The sequence below is a fragment of the Squalius cephalus genome (genome assembly GCF_949319135.1).
Source record: "Squalius cephalus genome assembly, chromosome: 11".
Classification (NCBI taxonomy): domain Eukaryota; kingdom Metazoa; phylum Chordata; class Actinopteri; order Cypriniformes; family Leuciscidae; genus Squalius; species Squalius cephalus.
This window is the reverse complement of record NC_137132.1, coordinates 22,545,064-22,551,063: the sequence shown is the minus strand read 5'-3', so window position 1 is coordinate 22,551,063 and position 6,000 is coordinate 22,545,064.

Genomic DNA, 6,000 nt, shown 5'->3' with positions numbered 1-6,000 from the left:
AATTGTTTTATAATATGTTTTTAATTTGTTAAATATAATTGTTTCTATGGAGATTGCCACTAATTAAGCCCCTTGAGGGTTTTTCGGCAATTGTCCATCACATTCTTTTTGTGAAATGTATAACACTGTTTTTTTATGTTTTTGTTGTGAAAATAAATCAAATCAAATCAAATCAAACCATAGGTGTCTCTCCGTCGCTGCCAGGGCTGCCATGGAGCGGCCGATTGCGCGGGCCGTCTCCTTGGTAGCGCAGAGAGACAAATCAGTGGCGCCTTCTCAGTTCTTTAATATCTTCTACATCGATATTCTCCCCCTTATCTAAATCACCTAGCAGGTCGGCCTGATAAGCTTGTAAAATGGCCATTGTATGTAAACAGGCACCTGCCTGACCTGCTGCCATGTACGCCTTGCCCACCAAAGATGATGTTATACGGCATGGTTTGGAGGGCAATACCGGGGCTTTTAACGAGGATGCAGCGTCTGGTGCTAGATAAGCTGCCACAGTCTCCTCTATCTTGGGCATAATGCCATAACCATTCTGTTTCTGTCCTACTATAGAAGCATAATGGTGAACAGTGGGACTGGAAAGCCTAGCTGAATATGGCTTGTTCCAGGATCTCGACACCTCAGTATGGAGATCCTGAAAAAACCGGTAAATCCCGGTGTGGAGGTTGTGGTGCAGACTGCAGAAATCGCTCATCTAATTTACTTTTTGATTGAGTTTCCTGCTTCTCGGCCGGCCATTCAATATTTAATCTGGCGACAGCGTGAGTTATTACCTCCAATAACTCCTCATACTGTGGTGATTGGGCTGGCGGATCACCCACATCACCACCTTCGACGCTGAGCACATCAACTTCCTCAGAAAAAGATAAGCCCAGCGTTAAACCCTCGTTCGAGTCGGAAGAAGCTGCGGAGCGGGCTTCCGGATCCCGAACGTGAGCACTAGAACTAGGGAGTGAGGGCTGAGAAAGGGCCAAAGCCGTCTCAAACCCCTCCCCTAGATCCATCTGTGATCCCCACGAGTGAAGCCGCCGGGTTGCCTTGGCAACCGCGGGACCCGCACTGCGTGGGGCACAGAGCTGGCCGCTTAGATCGAACAGCGCCAGCCGGGAGCAAAGATTGTGTGAATCCCTGTCCAGAATGTAGCGAGGACAGGGATGAACACACTTTCTGTAATTGAGTTGTTTCTCACTCGCCATTTTGATATATATATATATATATATATATACTGCTAATAAATAATAATAAAACTAATCAGACAAAGTGTTAGTGCATTTAGTGTCCCTAAGAAGAAGGAGGGCATAGCTGTGTCTGTATAAGTAAAGTAGATAGAGATTGTTGTTGTGAGTTGAGAGCCCTCACAGCCTGCGGGTAAGTGCTATTAGAAAAACGGGTGGTTCTGGATCTTATGCTTCCTAACCTTCTGCCTGATGGTAGAGGGATGAAAAGGGAATTAGCAGGGTGTGATGAATCCTTGAGTATTTTCAGACCAGTTTTGAGTAGACGGTTGTTATAAATGTCACAGATCTTAGGGAGGTCCAACCCAATTATTCTTGACGCAGTGCTGACTACCCTGTTCAATGCAGACTTATCCTCCGCCGAGCAGCTACCCCACCATACAGTGATGGAGAAAGTAAGAATGCTCTCTATCACACCCCTGTAAAAGTGGAGCATTCCAGCCTTGGACACTTTAAATTTCCTAAGTTGTCTCAAAAAGAAAAGTCGCTGCTGAGCTTTTTTAACAATCTGGCTGACATTGAGGTTCCATTTAAGACTGGAGGAAATGATGGTCCCAAGGAACCTGAAACTTTCCACCCACTCTACAGTTTTGTCCTTGATGGCCAGGGGTTGGAGCGACTTAATATTTTTGCTCCTAAAATCAACAACCATCTCCTTGGTTTTGGAGATGTTAAGGGACAAGTTGTTAATTGTGCACCACTCAGCCAGCAAGGATACTTCTGTTCTGTAGGCTGAGTCATCATCATTAGTAATGAGGCCTACCACAGTGGTATCGTCTGCAAATTTAAAAATTTTGACTGAGTCATGATGAGAAAAACAGTCAGTAGTATAAAATGAGTATAAAAGGGGAGACAGAACACACCCCTGGGGGGCGCCAATGCTGGTGGACATTGATTTTGACAAAAGGTTATTAACCCTAACCACTTGAGATCTATCAGTTAAAAAGTCAAGAATCCACTTACATATGGACTCCTTAACCCCCAACCCCAGGAGTTTGTCACACAATCTCTTTGGTATAATATTATTAAAAGCAGAACTAAAATCAATAAATAAAACCCGTGCATATGTAGCTGGCCCCTCCAAATGTTGAAGAATATTATGGGTACAAAGAGAAACTGCATCTTCAACAGACCTGTTCTCCCTATATGCAAATTGGTGAGGATCAAGTGACGTAGCTGAAAGATGATTAGCCACTAATCGCTCAAAAACTTTCATGATAACAGAGGTTAGGGCCACTGGTCTGTAGTCATTCAAACAACTCACATTCGACTTCTTGGGCACAGGAATAATTACAGCTGATTTAAAACATGCTGGGACTTTACATACTCTAAGGGACCAATTAAAAATGTCAGTGAAGACATACGACAACTCATTGGCACACCATTTAATAGTGGCAGCAGAGACCTGGTCGGGGCCTGATGCCTTCCTACAATTTTGTTTCCTCAACAGAGATCTGACCTCTGTTTCTTCTATCAGAAAAGGTGGTTCGAGAGGACCTATGTCATTGAGGAAATTAGAACTGACTGAACATTCAGATTTGCATTCAAATCTACAATAAAATTCATTTAGTTTATCAGGAAGTGAAGGGTCATCATCAGAAACTGTGTGATTGTTTTTATAATTAGTAATCTGTTGAAGGCTTTGCCAAACACCCCTGTTATCATGTCCACCAAGCTTAGCTTCAAGCTTGGCCCTATAGTCAGCTTTAGCCTTTCTAACAGCCCTTTCAAATGCATATTTAGCCAGAGAATACTGACAGATATCTCCACTCTGAAAAGCACTTTTTCTCTCCAGATACAACATTCTAATATCCTTACTAAACCATGGCTTGTTATTGCTATAAACAGTCACAGTTTTAGAGGGAAAACATACATTTTCAGCAAAGTGAATATATGAAGTAACAACATCACAGTATTCGTCCAGGGTAGTAAACTCATCCCTGAAGGCAGACCAGTCAGTAGTATGAAGGCATTCTTTTAATTCGTTTTGTGCTTGTATAGACCATTGTTTGATCACTTTTTTTGTCTGCTTAGTAGATTTCAATCTCTGACGATATCGAGGGATGAGGAAGATAGTGTTATGATCTGACCGTCCCAATGGGGGCCAAGCAATAGAATGATATGCATTAGAAATTACACAGTAGCATTTATCTAGTGTCTTTTCACCCCTGGTAGCAGTATGAATCTGCTGCTTGAACTTGGGTAGTGATTTCTTTAAATCCACGTGATTAAAATCACCTAAAATTAAAACCACAGAGTCCGGGCTAGAATTCTCCACCTCTGTTATGAGAGCCGCTAGCTGCCTGCAAGCCTCATTGGCTCCCGCTTTAGGTGGAATGTAAACAGCGGCGAAAATAACGGAGGAAAACTCCCGCGGGAGATAAAAGGGTCTGCATTTAACAATTAAGCATTCCAGCTCCGGTGAACAATGTCGCGAGAGGACGACAGAGTTGGTAGACCAGCTTTGGTTTATGTAAAAACAGACACCCCCACCTGACTTCTTCTGTGAATCCTGCTGCGATCGATCAGCTCGTAGTAGAGTGAAACCCGGCAGGAGAAGACCCTCATCCGGCGTGCTGCCATCCAGCCACGTCTCGGTCAGGCATATAACAGAACAGTCAGCAGCGTCCCGCTTAGATCGAATCAGGATAGCCAGCTCGTCCTGTTTATTAGTCAGGGAGCGGACATTCGACAGGATCATGCTGGGAAGCGGAGAGCGGTGAACCCTCTGTCTTAGTCGAACCAAAACGCCCGCTCGTTTGCCTCTCTTCCTTGGAGGTCGCTTATGTCTGTAAGCATTATCTTGACTGCCAATATTTCCGGCAACATTCCTCCAGTAATCCGAGGCCGGGAAGTTTTGCAAAGTGTCCCGAATACATAATAGTTCATGTCTGTCATATGTAATCAGACTGACAGAATTGTCAACAAAACAGAGCAAAACGAGACAAACATAAACACAGAGCCACACCGCGTCGCCATAGATCGGCGCCATGCTTTTACATATTTGTTACTCCACTGCATTTTCGCTCAAATTGACCTTTGTACTTGCACATTGCTTTCTGTTTGTTTGCAAGTCGAGCTTTCCTTTGCAAAGTTTACAAAATGCTGGATTTGTTTGTTTAATTATGGCACAATATTAACTCCATAGGTTCACACGCTCACACGCCACACCTTGTATTTCTCTCTCTGAGGAGTAAGGGATAACTTGTCCCGCTATACAATTAATGGACAAGGCGCAGGCAAATGGAGGGGAGTTCTCTGCCGAGTTCATCATAGCTGCTGTCTCGATTTATTCAGAGTTAACGAGCAGCTTTAACTGAGGCTCTACAGCGATCTGTCAGACACATTAAAGAGCCACAAAACGGTATTTATTGTTTAAATTTCTTTAAAAAATGACCAAATTTGAAAGGTGAGACTTTGTTTCATATCAAAAGTAGCCTGGTCTGTCCTGTCTGTCAGCGCGTTGTCAGTGTGTTGTCAGTGTCCTCTCTGCTCCACGATTTATATTTTTCACTGTGTGAGAACCATAGACAGTAAAATAAATGGACACAGCGACCCTATAGATTTCAACGAAGAAAAGTGAAGCAAATTAGAAGCACTCACTTCCTAATGGCTGAGCGTACTGCGCAGACTCAAACTGAGCTTGACGACGTAGATGTGACGTGAGCAACAGTTGTAAGTCTTCTAGTAGCTGTGTCAAGAGAAATCTGAATCATTCCCTTACGAAACTTGCAGAGACGGAGAGCGTGAGTAGGAGGTGTCCATGAACTTTATGATTCTCTATGGGCTTCTCCCTTGACTTTATTGAACTTTATGCCTCCACGTCCCCCCGATTGACTGCGAGCTTCTCTTCCTGTCTATACGGTAATTTCCAGAGAGTCGCGTGGTTATGACGCAATCGTTAGCCTATTTTTACAAAAACTGCTTCTACGGGGCCATAACGTAAGATACAAGGTAATGGAGCCTTTTATACATTGTCGTGTTTCTTTAGAAATAAACAATGGACAAATAGAGTCTTTAAACGCCTCAGATGTAAAGTTATTCGCTGTCAAAGTGGCGCCAAAATGAATGGGAGTCAATGGAATGCTAACAGCAGGTGATGGCTTGTTAGCCAATGGCGGCCCTCGGGGGTGGTACGCTTTCTGGATGCTGGATTACCCATCTGGTGAGAACATGGTGTGGCGTGAGAGCGGCGTGGTTTGTCGGACATACTAACAGTAACTAAAGGGGGCGGGTCTTTGCGAACGGTCAATTGGGACACAGCTTCTCTGTGCTCGTGAGTGCTGATCTCACCTGGTCCTCATTAGCATGACTCTACTTAACCTGTGCCTTTTCTGTTTTGTGTTGTCAGAAGTTTGGTGTTTATTGTGTAGTGTGTTCCAGCTCACAGTTGTGCCTCAGTTCTGTTCCAGTCTGGGTGATTGCTAAACTGATGAATTCAGATCTTGTTTATGGACTGTCTGTTTGTGGCTCTGGTTGTTGCGTGGATACCCACGACTCTCTTTACCAGTGTCTAACTGGCTTTGCCTGCTGTTCACACTACTGTAATTATAATAAATTCACCTTACTGCATTTGTGATTACTTCTGTCTCGTTCATCCCTGACAGTTGCAGGTTCAGTATGATGTCAGAAACCAGAAGTCTAATTCGCTGTTGGTTCCTTAGATTTTCCTATGGGGTTTTAAACATTAATCGAAAAAACCCATAGGAAAATCTCTGGAACCAGTGGCGAATTAGTTTTCATACCTTCACCACTCTAT